At 50.8% G+C, this 15582-nt stretch overlaps 1 pseudogene across 1 annotated transcript in view; it reads right to left on the bottom strand.

Annotated features, from left to right (window-relative positions):
* The window catches only part of LOC311141122 (calsenilin-like), a 41637-nt pseudogene continuing 26055 nt past the window's right edge, over positions 1-15582 (bottom strand). The window contains exons 3-8 of the transcript in view: positions 12483-12607; positions 12168-12237; positions 4513-4690; positions 3746-3850; positions 3493-3555; positions 1-1373 (exon numbers count right to left, since the gene is read on the bottom strand). The product of the transcript in view is annotated as a calsenilin-like (transcript). The remainder of the gene's footprint in view (positions 1374-3492; positions 3556-3745; positions 3851-4512; positions 4691-12167; positions 12238-12482; positions 12608-15582) is intronic.

A 15582-nucleotide genomic window follows, 5' to 3' on the forward strand; every position in this document is an offset into this window, starting at 1 on the left:
CCATAGCTGTATACTCTGTATTCATCTGAGGATGGCTTTAGTTTACAACACATATACATCTTAGTATATCGGTCTTATTGTTACACACATTATAAGGTGGCACTGACATACTGTACATCTCATGCTTATTCTGACTCGCTGGTCCATTGGTGACAGAGCAGAACCAGTGACCCTCCCTGTGTCACCTAGAACTATGGGAGTAGAACCCACCGCCTGTAGGGGTTCCTCAAAACTCCAGAACTGACTTGAAATGAAACAAAATACCTGTAGGATCAAATGATCCAAAAATACTTCTACTAAACATGTAAGGCTACAATTCCATCAATTAGTATTCTGTAGGTGTTAAGAAAACCTTAACACCACCTACAACTTACTACCCATAGTGCAGTACAGATGAGAGCACAACACCTAGCTTTATTTAGGATATGTTATTATTATATATTATTGTCTATACATATCTACATACACACTGAGTTTTCTTTTAGTGGTTTACAGTGGCTATCTAAATTTACAATGCATTCTCTTCTGGTGCATATTGTACAATATGAATGATTCTTAGTGCAAGCGCATGCTTCAGTTATTTTCTTTTTAGTGTCTCTGTGGTGTTTGGTGCCGGTGTCCTTTCTCAGGCTCAATCCAGCTTTCTGTATACTACATAAAATTTTTTTTTTAAACGTTTTTAGTCATTTTGCAGACGCTCTTATCCAGAGCGACTTACAGTTAGTGAGTGCATACATCTACTACATACTACATCAACTCTCTTAAACACTCTTCAAAGAAGTGTGTCAGTGTGTCCACATATAGTATGTGTAAGTGTGGAGGCTACTGTACTTGTGTGTTATAGCTACAGGATCCCGGTCTGGAGGTCAGCAACATCATGATGAATTTCCACTATTTCCAGTCTCACATTCTCTCTCCATCTTTTGATTGGTAATCTGTCTTTATGGTCCAATGAGGAGGCAGAGTTCTAGAAGCTCCTAGGATCATCAGTGTTAAGCAGTTTGGTCCTTCTTTCTCTTTTCTTTGGGAAGCTGCCAAGCTGTAAAGTAGAAGAGGTCCCAGTAGCTCTCTTCTCTCCTCTTTTCTTTCTCTAGTGCTCTCTTTCCACAAGCAGTGGTAGGTTGAGGCTAGTGCAGCAGTAAAGAAACTCTGCTAGTTTCTACACACGTACATATCTGTGGATTAGCCATCCTATATTAGGATGTACTAAATTGAGTGTGTGTGTGTGTGTGTGTGTGTGTATTGTGGGATTGGACAGGGGTTGTGTATAGACAGGAGGACAGGATCAGACGATGGGAGAATGGCGTAGAACATTCTGCTGGGTTCTAGAGCACGTTCTCAAAGAGCTGCATGGAGTTCATGATGTTCTCGTCCTGGAAGACAGACAGACAGACAGGACAGACTGTTGAATGAAAGTCATGAGTCTGGTTCTTTGTTCACTTGGATTATTGTTCCACAAACTCAAACATCCAGCAAATCTTCCATTGACATCCAGGTTACACTTTACTTGAAAGGGGTTTACATAAGACATTCACAACACCTTTATGAAACCAGTCATAACACCTTCAAGATATTTTTTGTTCCCCACAATGAAATCTCTGTCCGCCCGTCTGTCCGTTTGCATGTACGTACGTTAGTCACACGCAATATCTCAGACAGCACTGGCCCCATTTTGACAAACTTTGGTGAATGATGTGTCTTGCCATGAAGATCTGACATTTACACAATTATACTGATTGGCCCAAGGCGGGAGCTATACTAATTAACTGAAATGTGTGAGTCACACCAGAGAGGAAGAGGCAAAGCGAGAGGGATAACTGGGTCCAAAATCTGTCTTCTCTAGCAGGTGGTGTTTTTTCAGGGGGGTTTTTGCTCACCAAGTGAGTAGTTTTTGTATGGATGTCAATGAGAGAGTGTCGAATTTGGTTAACAAACAATGTAATGGCTTATTTGCTACATGTGGCTTCTTTGATCAAATATAAGTTGTGGTTAGGTTGTTATGTGTGTACTGATATAAGTAACTTTGAAAAAAAAAAACGTTATTTCGGAGTGGTGCCTGTTGTTCACACGCGTATCTGCCCTCTCATTGGCTAGAATGGTCCCACCTGATATTGCCTCCTCTCGACTGCCTTCCATTTTTTAAGACATTTCTTTTCATTGTTAGAGTGGCCACTTGAGTATCTGGTCAATATAATGGATAATCTGTGGTCACACACGATAACTGAAATGTGTTACTCACACACAATATCTCAATTAGCCCAATGGGGGGAGCTGCATCATTTGTGGGGGACAACATGTTTCCTGTTGTCTTGTTAATCCATACTACAACAGAAATATGTTCACAGCCACAGTAGCCAACCCCCTAAGTGTTATCCTAAGAGCAGGATTGGTGCTCCAGGCCAGGTACTCTGTTTCCGCCATACAATACAATACAATACAAATTAATTGTCCATGTTACAGCGAACAACAGAAATGTGTCTTCTGCTCTCATTACTCATAACTCCCCAGATAGCACACATCTCACACACACACACAAAGTTGAGAGGAGCACAGGTCACGGCAGTTGCTTCTTCCAGGATTCTTCTAGGAAGCTGCTTGTTCCAGGATTCGTTTAATATATATATTTTTTAATCAAACTTTTATTATGCGGGCCCAAAACAAGGGAGGGGATGTTCTGATCAGTGGTGTAGTTGAGGGTAAACGCACATAAACACCATTTACACACCTGTCTTATTTTGCGCAAGCGTTTACCTACCTGTTACTGCATTGACAGCCAACGGCGACCAGTGTTTACCCACCTATTTCTTTACCACTACATCACTGGTTCTGATGGTATTTGATGAAGACATTGACACTGTACTAGCTAAAACATGTGAGCTAGATAACAACATAGATGCAGTTTACCTAGCACATGCTGCAAATATTGTGCATCACCAAATGTTCCTCTCTGTGTTCCCAGAAGCATTCCATTGTACTGTGTGCATGTGACCAATAAACTTTGATTATATGATTTGGTGCTTTTATCACAAACTAAACAATTATTATTCTTAACCACACCACTACCAGAAAAGTTAATAAGCTAATAATGATAATTCCAAGGTGGCATTCTGCCATATTTAAAGATCATTAGAGAGGACAGAGAACACTCAATGCACACAGTCACTACCCACTTACCCTGTGCTGGTCCTAGCCTGATGTGAATAGTGTTTCAGAGGATTGGGTACTGTGGCAGTATAAATACACATTTCCACTGTACTTCTTATGACTAATGTTGAATAAATGTGTTAAAGGTTTGTAATGAATGATACTGCAACACTCAAAAGGTGTTATGACTGGTTTCATAAAGGTGTTATGACTGGTTTCATAAAGGTGTTATGAATGCCTTATGTATACCCCCTTCACATCATCTATGTATTTTATTCATTATGTCAAAAGTGTGAGGTAGCGTACAGGTCTGCTGTTGTGTTGTTGTATGTTTTGTAACTGTGGTACCTTCTGACATGTCTCAATGAACTCCTCAATGGTCACCACTCCATCTCTGTTTCTGTCCATTTTCTGAAGAAAGGAGAAGGGGAGGGAGGGAGGGAGGGAGGGAGAGAGGGAGGGGTAAGGGAGACGCAGAATGAATGAAGTAAGGAGAGAGGAAGAAAGCATGTTCAGTGGGTAAGAAACGTTTTTGTTGAGGTGTGTGTGTGTGCATGTTGTGTGCGTGTGAGTGTGTTTGTGCGCACAGAGCTGTGGGCACCTGGAAGAACTTGTCCACATGTTCAGAGGGTGCCTCGTCCCGTACACTGGGGTAGGTGTACCTGCCCATCATATCGTAGATGGACTTCATAATAGCCAGCATCTCCTGAGAGAGAGAGAGAGAGAGAGAGAGAAGAGAAGAGAGAGAGAGAGAGAGAGAGAGAGAGAGAGAGAGAGAGAGAGAGAGAGAGAGAGAGAGAGAGAGAGAGAGAGAGAGAGAGAGAGAGAGAGAGAGAGAGAGAGAGAGAGAGAGAGAGAAGAGAGAGAGAGAGAGAGAGATAGAGAGAGAGAGAGAGGAGAAGAGAGAGAGAGAGAGAGAGAGAGAGAGAGAGAGAGAGAGAGAGAGAGAGAGAGAGAGAGAGAGAGAGAGAGAGAGAGAGAGAGAGAGAGAGAGAGAGAGAGAGAGGAGATAGAGGAGAGAGGGGTCAGAGTTTACCGTGATGTATCTAAAGCTACAGATGTAGAATCTTAATTTGAGCCAGTTTGCTACAGCAGGAAAAACAATCCTGCAGCAACAGGAAATGTGAATGATTATGTGGATAATAATGAATGGACATTTTATTTTAGGGGTTGATACATTTTTCGTTAGGGAAAATCAAGTGGAAATTTAAGTGGAAATGATGGACTTAGAAACCTTTTTAATTAAACCTCAAATACACTACACGTTTGCAAATTCTCAGCAACAAAAAACGGATCAAATTAAGATCCTACATCTGTAGCCAATCATTTAGATATGTGATGTTTCTATAGTAGCCAATCGCAGTGTACCTCTTTAGTGATGTATCCGTCCTTGTTTATGTCATACAGATTGAAGGCCCAGTTGAGTTTCTCTGTGACTGACCCTCTCAGAAGAACAGACAGCCAATCACAAAGTCCTCAAAACGAATGGAGCCATTTCTGTCCATATCAAATGCATTGAACAGGAAATGTGCATAGGTGGTGGCGTCTGTAGGATAGAGGGAGAGAGGGGGGTGGGGGAAGAGGAGAGAAAATAAGAAAGGAAAGAGAGGGGAGTTAGGGTACAGGAAAAGGGTTGAAGAAGGGAGAGAGAGAGAGGTTAGGGGAAAAGGGATGAAGAGAGGAGAGAGATGGAGGGGAGAAGAGAATGTTGGGGGTAGGCAGACATTCAAATAATCAGTAACCATTATCACGCCCTGGCTCTGGGACTCTGTTATGTTGAGCCAGGGTGTGTAGTTTCTATGGGTTTGTTTTCTAGGTTCATTATCTAGCTCATGTGTTTCTGTGTTGGCCGGGGTGGTTCTCAATCAGAGGCAACGAGTATCAGCTGTTGCTTGTTGTCTCTGATTGGGAACCATACTTAGGCAGCCTGTTTTCCACAGTGTATTGTGGGATCTTGTTCCGTGTATGGTTTGTGTCTGTTACCTAGGACTTCACGTATCGTTTTGTTGTTTTGTTCGTGTGGTACTCTAATAAATATAATTATGTACGCATATCACGCTGCGCCTTGGTCCACTTCCTCCTACGATCGTGACAGAAGATCCCACCAAAACAGGACCAAGCAGCGTGTCCAGGAGCAAGCAGCGCCGGGTAAGGAGCTGGAGAGGTTGGCGATGGCCCAGGTGGGCCAATGGTGGTCCTGGGAGGACATGCTCGCGGGAAAAGGGCCATGGGCTAAAGTTAAGGCCCTGGCGAGAGAGGAGGTACGGCGCCAACAGTGCCGTCGTCAGACAGGCGAGAGGCAACCCCATTAAATTTTTAGGGGGGGGGCACACGGCATGGATGACGGGGCAGCAGGAGGCAGCTACGGGGCGTATCGGGAGAATAGGAGAGGAGGCCACCAGGTTAAGGGGGCTATTGGTCCAGAGGGAGCAGGAGTTAGTGGGTCAGAGGGAGGAGCTACTGGAGGCGATAAGGGAGAAGGAGAGAGTAGAGGCACGGCGAGAGGAATTGTGTAGGCAGCTGAGGGAGCGGCTGGTTATGAAGAAACCCAGTCCCGCTCCTCACACCAAGCAAGTGGTGTGTGTCACCAGTCCGGTCCGGCCCGTTCCTGCTCCCCGCACTAAGTTAGTGGTGCGTGTTCCCAGTCCGGCCCGACCCGTTCCTGCTCCCCGCACTAAGTTAGTGGTGCGTGTTCCCAGTCCGGCCCGACCAGTTCCTGCTCCCCGCACTAAGCTAGTGGTGCGTGTTCCCAGTACGGCCCAACCCGTTCCTGCTCCCCGCACTAAGTTAGTGGTGCATGTTCCCAGTCCGGCCCGACCCGTTCCTGCTCCCCACACCAAGCTTATGGTGTGCGTCGCCAGCCCGGCCCGGCCTGTTCCTGCTCCCCGCACCAAGCCAATGGTGCGCGTCGCCAGCCCGGCCCGGCCTGTTCCTGCTTCCCGCACCAAGCCAATGGTGCGCGTCGTCAGCCCGGTCCGGCCCGTTCCTGCTCCCCGCACCAAGCCTGTGGTGCGCGTCGTCAGCCCGGTTCGGCCCATTCCTGCTCCCCGCACCAAGCCTGTGGTGCGCGTCGTCAGTCCGGTCCGGCCCGTTCCTGCTCCCCGCACCAAGCCTGTGGTGCGCGTTGTCAGTCCGGCACAGCCCGTGCCTGGGTCACCGGTGCCTGGTCAGGTACCGGTCAGCTGCTCCACACCGGAGCCTAAGCAATCCGCTCCACCGATGTCCAGTCCAGCTCCAGCCAGCGGGGCCAGACCGGACCAGGGGCGCTACGGGGGGATTGTTGGAGGGTGGTGGTCAAGCCCGGAGCCGGAACCGCCTCCTAGGAGGAATGCCCACCCGGCCCTCCCCTGTTCGGTTTATGTTTGGCGCGGTCGCAGTCCGCGCCTTTGGGGGGGGGTACTGTCACGCCCTAGCTCTGGGACTCTGTTATGTTGAGCCAGGGTGTGTAGTTTCTATGGGTTTGTTTTCTAGGTTCATTATCTAGCTCATGTGTTTCTGTGTTGGCCGGGGTGGTTCTCAATCAGAGGCAACGAGTATCAGCTGTTGCTTGTTGTCTCTGATTGGGAACCATACTTAGGCAGCCTGTTTTCCACAGTGTATTGTGGGATCTTGTTCCGTGTATGGTTTGTGTCTGTTACCTAGGACTTCACGTATCGTTTTGTTGTTTTGTTCGTGTGGTACTCTAATAAATATAATTATGTACGCATATCACGCTGCGCCTTGGTCCACTTCCTCCTACGATCGTGACAGAAGATCCCACCAAAACAGGACCAAGCAGCGTGTCCAGGAGCAAGCGCCGGGTAAGGAGCTGGAGAGGTTGGCGATGGCCCAGGTGGGCCAATGGTGGTCCTGGGAGGACATGCTCGCGGGAAAAGGGCCATGGGCTAAAGTTAAGGCCCTGGCGAGAGAGGAGGTACGGCGCCAACAGTGCCGTCGTCAGACAGGCGAGAGGCAACCCCATTAAATTTTTAGGGGGAGGCACACGGCATGGATGACATGGCAGCAGGAGGCAGCTACGGGGCGTATCGGGAGAATAGGAGAGGAGGCCACCAGGTTAAGGGGGCTATTGGTCCAGAGGGAGCAGGAGTTAGTGGGTCAGAGGGAGGAGCTACTGGAGGCGATAAGGGAGAAGGAGAGAGTAGAGGCACGGCGAGAGGAACTGTGTAGGCAGCTGAGGGAGCGGCTGGTTATGAAGAAACCCAGTCCCGCTCCTCACACCAAGCAAGTGGTGTGTGTCACCAGTCCGGTCCGGCCCGTTCCTGCTCCCCGCACTAAGTTAGTGGTGCGTGTTCCCAGTCCGGCCCGACCCGTTCCTGCTCCCCGCACTAAGTTAGTGGTCCGTGTTCCCAGTACGGCCCAACCCGTTCCTGCTCCCCGCACTAAGTTAGTGGTGCGTGTTCCCAGTCCGGCCCGACCCGTTCCTGCTCCCCGCACCAAGATTATGGTAAGCGTCGCCAGCCCGGCCCGGCCTGTTCCTGCTCCCCGCACCAAGCCAATGGTGCGCGTCGCCAGCTGGCCCTGCCTGTTCCTGCTCCCCGCACCAAGCCAATGGTGCATATCGCCAGCCCGGCCCGGCCTGTTCCTGCTTCCCGCACCAAGCCAATGGTGCGCGTCGTCAGCCCGGTCCGGCCCGTTCCTGCTCCCCGCACCAAGCCTGTGGTGCGCGTCGTCAGCCCGGTTCGGCCCGTTCCTGCTCCCCGCACCAAGCCTGTGGTGCGCGTCGTCAGTCCGGTCCGGCCCGTTCCTGCTCCCCGCACCAAGCCTGTGGTGCGCGTCGTCAGTCCGGCACAGCCCGTGCCTGGGTCACCGGTGCCTGGTCAGGTACCGGTCAGCTGCTCCACACCGGAGCCTAAGCAATCCGCTCCACCGATGTCCAGTCCAGCTCCAGCCAGCGGGGCCAGACCGGACCAGGGGCGCTACGGGGGGATTGTTGGAGGGTGGTGGTCAAGCCCGGAGCCGGAACCGCCTCCGAGGAGGAATGCCCACCCGGCCCTCCCCTGTTCGGTTTATGTTTGGCGCGGTCACAGTCCGCGCCTTTGGGGGGGGGGGTACTGTCACGCCCTGGCTCTGGGACTCTGTTATGTTGAGCCAGGGTGTGTAGTTTCTATGGGTTTGTTTTCTAGGTTCATTATCTAGCTCATGTGTTTCTGTGTTGGCCGGGGTGGTTCTCAATCAGAGGCAACGAGTATCAGCTGTTGCTTGTTGTCTCTGATTGGGAACCATACTTAGGCAGCCTGTTTTCCACAGTGTATTGTGGGATCTTGTTCCGTGTATGGTTTGTGTCTGTTACCTAGGACTTCACGTATCGTTTTGTTGTTTTGTTCGTGTGGTACTCTAATAAATATAATTATGTACGCATATCACGCTGCGCCTTGGTCCACTTCCTCCTACAATCGTGACAGAAGATCCCACCAAAACAGGACCAAGCAGCGTGTCCAGGAGCAAGCGCCGGGTAAGGAGCTGGAGAGGTTGGCGATGGCCCAGGTGGGCCAATGGTGGTCCTGGGAGGACATGCTCGCGGGAAAAGGGCCATGGGCTAAAGTTAAGGCCCTGGCGAGAGAGGAGGTACGGCGCCAACAGTGCCGTCGTCAGACAGGCGAGAGGCAACCCCATTAAATTTTTAGGGGGGGGCACACGGCATGGATGACGGGGCAGCAGGAGGCAGCTACGGGGCGTATCGGGAGAATAGGAGAGGAGGCCACCAGGTTAAGGGGGCTATTGGTCCAGAGGGAGCAGGAGTTAGTGGGTCAGAGGGAGGAGCTACTGGAGGCGATAAGGGAGAAGGAGAGAGTAGAGGCACGGCGAGAGGAACTGTGTAGGCAGCTGAGGGAGCGGCTGGTTATGAAGAAACCCAGTCCCGCTCCTCACACCAAGCAAGTGGTGTGTGTCACCAGTCCGGTCCGGCCCGTTCCTGCTCCCCGCACTAAGTTAGTGGTGCGTGTTCCCAGTCCGGCCCGACCCGTTCCTGCTCCCCGCACTAAGTTAGTGGTGCGTGTTCCCAGTCCGGCCCGACCCGTTCCTGCTCCCCGCACTAAGCTAGTGGTGCGTGTTCCCAGTACGGCCCAACCCGTTCCTGCTCCCCGCACTAAGTTAGTGGTGCATGTTCCCAGTCCGGCCCGACCCGTTCCTGCTCCCCGCACCAAGCTTATGGTGTGCGTCGCCAGCCCGGCCCGGCCTGTTCCTGCTCCCCGCACCAAGCCAATGGTGCGCGTCGCCAGCCCGGCCCGGCCTGTTCCTGCTTCCCGCACCAAGCCAATGGTGCGCGTCGTCAGCCCGGTCCGGCCCGTTCCTGCTCCCCGCACCAAGCCTGTGGTGCGCGTCGTCAGCCCGGTTCGGCCCATTCCTGCTCCCCGCACCAAGCCTGTGGTGCGCGTCGTCAGTCCGGTCCGGCCCGTTCCTGCTCCCCGCACCAAGCCTGTGTTGCGCGTTGTCAGTCCGGCACAGCCCGTGCCTGGGTCACCGGTGCCTGGTCAGGTACCGGTCAGCTGCTCCACACCGGAGCCTAAGCAATCCGCTCCACCGATGTCCAGTCCAGCTCCAGCCAGCGGGGCCAGACCGGACCAGGGGCGCTACGGGGGGATTGTTGGAGGGTGGTGGTCAAGCCCGGAGCCGGAACCGCCTCCGAGGAGGAATGCCCACCCGGCCCTCCCCTGTTCGGTTTATGTTTGGCGCGGTCGCAGTCCGCGCCTTTGGGGGGGGGGGGGTACTGTCACGCCCTGGCTCTGGGACTCTGTTATGTTGAGCCAGGGTGTGTAGTTTCTATGGGTTTGTTTTCTAGGTTCATTATCTAGCTCATGTGTTTCTGTGTTGGCCGGGGTGGTTCTCAATCAGAGGCAACGAGTATCAGCTGTTGCTTGTTGTCTCTGATTGGGAACCATACTTAGGCAGCCTGTTTTCCACAGTGTATTGTGGGATCTTGTTCCGTGTATGGTTTGTGTCTGTTACCTAGGACTTCACGTATCGTTTTGTTGTTTTGTTCGTGTGGTACTCTAATAAATATAATTATGTACGCATATCACGCTGCGCCTTGGTCCACTTCCTCCTACGATCGTGACAGAAGATCCCACCAAAACAGGACCAAGCAGCGTGTCCAGGAGCAAGCGCCGGGTAAGGAGCTGGAGAGGTTGGCGATGGCCCAGGTGGGCCAATGGTGGTCCTGGGAGGACATGCTCGCGGGAAAAGGGCCATGGGCTAAAGTTAAGGCCCTGGCGAGAGAGGAGGTACGGCGCCAACAGTGCCGTCGTCAGACAGGCGAGAGGCAACCCCATTAAATTTTTAGGGGGAGGCACACGGCATGGATGACATGGCAGCAGGAGGCAGCTACGGGGCGTATCGGGAGAATAGGAGAGGAGGCCACCAGGTTAAGGGGGCTATTGGTCCAGAGGGAGCAGGAGTTAGTGGGTCAGAGGGAGGAGCTACTGGAGGCGATAAGGGAGAAGGAGAGAGTAGAGGCACGGCGAGAGGAACTGTGTAGGCAGCTGAGGGAGCGGCTGGTTATGAAGAAACCCAGTCCCGCTCCTCACACCAAGCAAGTGGTGTGTGTCACCAGTCCGGTCCGGCCCGTTCCTGCTCCCCGCACTAAGTTAGTGGTGCGTGTTCCCAGTCCGGCCCGACCCGTTCCTGCTCCCCGCACTAAGTTAGTGGTCCGTGTTCCCAGTACTGCCCAACCCGTTCCTGCTCCCCGCACTAAGTTAGTGATGCGTGTTCCCAGTCCGGCCCGACCCGTTCCTGCTCCCCGCACCAAGCTTATGGTGCGCGTCGCCAGCCCGGCCCGGCCTGTTCCTGCTCCCCGCACCAAGCCAATGGTGCGCGTCGCCAGCTGGCCCTGCCTGTTCCTGCTCCCCGCACCAAGCCAATGGTGCGCATCGCCAGCCCGGCCCGGCCTGTTCCTGCTTCCCGCACCAAGCCAATGGTGCGCGTCGTCAGCCCGGTCCGGCCCGTTCCTGCTCCCCGCACCAAGCCTGTGGTGCGCGTCGCCAGCCCGGCCCGGCCTGTTCCTGCTCCCCGCACCAAGCCAATGGTGCGCGTCGCCAGCCCGGCCCGGCCTGTTCCTGCTCCCCGCACCAAGCCAATGGTGCGCATCGCCAGTCCGGCCCGGCCTGTTCCTGCTTCCCGCACCAAGCCAATGGTTCGCGTCGTCAGCCCGGTCCGGCCCGTTCCTGCTCCCCGCACCAAGCCTGTGGTGCGCGTCGTCAGCCCGGTTCGGCCCGTTCCTGCTCCCCGTACCAAGCCTGTGGTGCGCGTCGTCAGTCCGGTCCGGCCCGTTCCTGCTCCCCGCACCAAGCCTGTGGTGCGCGTCGTCTGTCCGGCACAGCCCGTGCCTGGGTCACCGGTGCCTGGTCAGGTACCGGTCAGCTGCTCCACACCGGAGGCTAAGCAATCCGCTCCACCGATGTCAAGTCCAGCTCCAGCCAGCGGGGCCAGACCGGACCAGGGGCGCTACGGGGGGATTGTTGGAGGGTGGTGGTCAAGCCCGGAGCCGGAACCGCCTCCGAGGAGGAATGCCCACCCGGCCCTCCCCTGTTCGGTTTATGTTTGGCGCGGTCGCAGTCCGCGCCTTTGGGGGGGGGGGTACTGTCACGCCCTGGCTCTGGTACTGTTATGTTGAGCCAGGGTGTGTAGTTTCTATGGGTTTGTTTTCTAGGTTCATTATCTAGCTCATGTGTTTCTGTGTTGGCCGGGGTGGTTCTCAATCAGAGGCAACGAGTATCAGCTGTTGCTTGTTGTCTCTGATTGGGAACCATACTTAGGCAGCCTGTTTTCCACAGTGTATTGTGGGATCTTGTTCCGTGTATGGTTTGTGTCTGTTACCTAGGACTTCCCGTATCGTTTTGTTCGTGTGGTACTCTAATAAATATAATTATGTACGCATATCACGCTGCGCCTTGGTCCACTTCCTCCTACGATCGTGACAACCATAAGCTTTTCCTGTCATTCTCCCTGTAGTTCAGGTGTACTATTAGCATATTCCAGGCACAATGAGACAGAGAGTAGCTTCAATGGAGATAGTTCTATCCTCTCACCTCCTTGGGGAAAGAACTGAGAATAGATGGTCTTGAACGTCTCTTCATCAACCAAACCACTTGGACACTCCTACGAGAGAAAGAGAGCGAGAGAGAGAGAAGAGAAAGAGAAAGAGCGAGAGAGTTAATAGTAAAGTCATTTCAGTATATCAATATGCTCAAATCTACTCTCATTTATTCTACATTCTCATGTAGAACTCCAACCTGCCCACAAATAAAGATCCACGCTCAACCTGCTAAAATAAAGGCTAAAAAATACCTCCCAAATACAGTCCTACAGCATCCCCACCCCATCCTCTCTGCTCCCCTACGTACGTTCTTGAAGCCCCTGTATAGTGACTGGAGCTCCTTCTTGGTGAACTTCGTCTGAACCTGCAGCTGGTCCAAGCCTTCTGGCTGGTGACGAACTGTAGACAGTTCCAAATCACTGTCACTACTGTCTGTAGGAGAGAGAGCGGGGAAGAGGGAGAGAGAGGGAGAGAGAGGGGGGGGGGGGGGATAGAGAAAAAGAGAGGGGGAGCGAAAGAGAAAAGAGAAGGGGATAGAGAGAAGGAGAGGGGAAAGAGAGGGAGAGATGAAGGAAAGTGGGAGAGAGGGATAGGAAGACCATGGCAGGCAGGGAAAGAGAGGAAGAGGGAAAACAAATGTAAGGGGTGGGAAGAGGGTCAGATCAAGAAAGTGAAGAAGAATGAGATAATAACAAAGAGAGGACTCAAAAGGGAGGGAGGTACTTTCTTTTATAGTGTGATCTTTGCAAAGAAACTACGTTTTCTGTTAGTATTCACTGATTACATTTGAGTGAACACCTGCCAAATTAGTAATATTCAATAACAAGGCATTGAAAGAACTCAATTCTGAAATATCCAATGAAAGCCATGACTATAAGACTGATTTTATTTGATGTGCATTAGTCCTACTCGTTCTAACACAGTAAGAGAAAGCACTAACACTGGGGGGAAAAAAGCAAGACATAGCTCAAAAATAAGTTTCTAGAAACCAAGAGTTTCTATTGCTTCCATACTCACCATCTTTAAACACATAAAACAGAGAGAGAGAGAGAGTGTGTGTGTGTGTGTGAGAGACAGTAAGAGAGATAGAGAGATGTAAAGACAGTTAACAGAGTAAAGAGAGGTATAGAGAGACAGTGAGAAAAGAGAGGGAAAAAACAGAGAACATGGTCAAGTCAAGTCAGACATTGTGGAACGCAAATACTGACTAGGGAGAACAAGAGGGGAACAGACATAATCTTTATAAATGCAGTTAGTCCCACTCTCTCCCTTCATACTCCCACCATACTACCTCTCTCTGACACTTTCTCTCTATCTTCATCTCCCTCCATCCCCCTCTCTCTTACCAGTCTCTGTGATGTCGATGAGTCCCAGTAAGTGCATCAATTTGAGGAACATTAGTACAAGGCAGACAATCCCAACCGTCTGTAGCCCCTCTGACTCCCACCTGACACTCATCTCCCCTTCTTCCTCCGTCTTTCCATCTTTTTGTTCCCCCAGCGTGAAAATTCTGTCTCTCTGTCCTCTCTCCCTCAGTTATCTCTCCCTCCGTACCCTCTTTCCCTCCGCCAGTCTCTCAATAAAAGACCACCTGTCTCTCAAACTAAAGACAGATATTGCTTTGGATCCTTGGGATGCTATAAAGTTCCAGAGAGTTCTACAGTTCTAGAGAGAATAGTTCCAACTGTGATGCAGAGAGATTTAAGTTGAAGCCATGAAAAGCGATTGTACCAGATTCACGCTCAATGATATCCAAAAGGACAAAACAACCTTTCAAATAAAACTGAAACTACAGGGAACAAATACAATCCTTCTTTCCATGAGAATTCCCAAGCTGTTGTCCCAAAAGATTATTCCAATTGTTTACTTATTGTCCCGTCCTTTTACTCCCAAGTCCTGGGACATCCAGGTGAGAGGTTACTCATATCATCTCACTGAATCAAACTCTGATGAGCCAACAGACATGCGTCACTTAACCGTGAGAATTTACTCTCTTTCATCCCTCCTTCTTTCCTTGGCTTCCCCTCCTCCTCTCATTATCTTCATCCCATTAACCTGTGGACTCCTGTCAAAACTACCCACAGATACAGACGGAACCTAACACATTTATTTTTTCATAATCATGACAAATCACACACATTTAGGGACAGTTCCACCGACAAAATAAATCCCACGTACCCTCTGCTTACAAGACAAATCTGTAACAAGAAGTCTGCATTCATTATGAAGATGTTTAACAAGATGTTTCCACAACATTAATGCAGTGCTTGTTAGTGAACCCATTTGCCATTGAGGAGTCAGTGTAGATGGCTGTGTCTCAATAGTTTAAAGTGGCTTCCTCTCCTCGTCTTCTTTCCTTCATCTGCTCTGATCTGACAGAACAAGACAGGTGGAAGCTGATACCCAATAGACATCCGGCATATTACTTTCACCAAGCCTATGTTTTCAGATCAGTGCAAATGAAGGAGAGGAAGCAAGGAAAGGAAGAATCTTTAGTTTAGAGTAATGAGACCCAGCCCATCTGTCCTAAATCCCATGTCCCCAGCAGGCTCTGTGATCCAGTTCAAGTCTAATTGTTCTCATCTCTCCAGAGTTCATAAACACAGCTCTCAGCAGGCAGACACTTCACACTGGATGCGTCCCAAATGGCTCTGTGGGCCCTGGTCAAAAGTGGTGCACTATATAGGGAATAGGTTGCCATTTGGGACACACCCATAGTCAGACACAGTCAGAACATATACAGCATTACTGTAATTCATTGGACGCTGGTTCCCTCGAGGCCTGTGACACTTGCCAAAAACTCATCTCGTTATTTCAACGTCCTCATACTAGTGCTTTGCAACTCACACATACACGCTCATGTGCACACACACATGCGCACACGCACCCGCACACACACACACACACACACACAATACAACACCCCATTGAGATGAAGACAGGGGGTGATCAATACTGTCCTCTGGTGGCAGTGGAAAGGAAGTAGAAGGCAGAAGTCCAGGCAATATTGATCAGTCGACGGCCATTATTACATTAATGGCCAGACTCTCTCATCTCACTGACGCCACACACAATCCAGAATACACAGCACCACCACACATACCAGAAATAAACCAAACAGATCCAAAATACAACACACATTAGGACTGGTAAAAAGTCTCAATTCAAAAGCAACTAGGAATTTGTGTGGCACACACACACACACACACACACACACACACACACACACACACACACACAAACAGACACCCATACCCATTATTGGATGGTGGTTAATGGTCCTGTTGCTGAGTGCTAGATGGATATACCGTACATAATGTAGCTGGTAAAACAGATGCTCTTATTTGACTGCTGATCAATTTGGCTATGTAACTATTATTATTATGGCTACGTAATTTTGTATTTCT

This window comes from Coregonus lavaretus (genome assembly GCF_964263955.1).
Source record: "Coregonus lavaretus genome assembly, chromosome: 14".
NCBI classification, from domain to species: Eukaryota; Metazoa; Chordata; class Actinopteri; order Salmoniformes; family Salmonidae; genus Coregonus; species Coregonus lavaretus.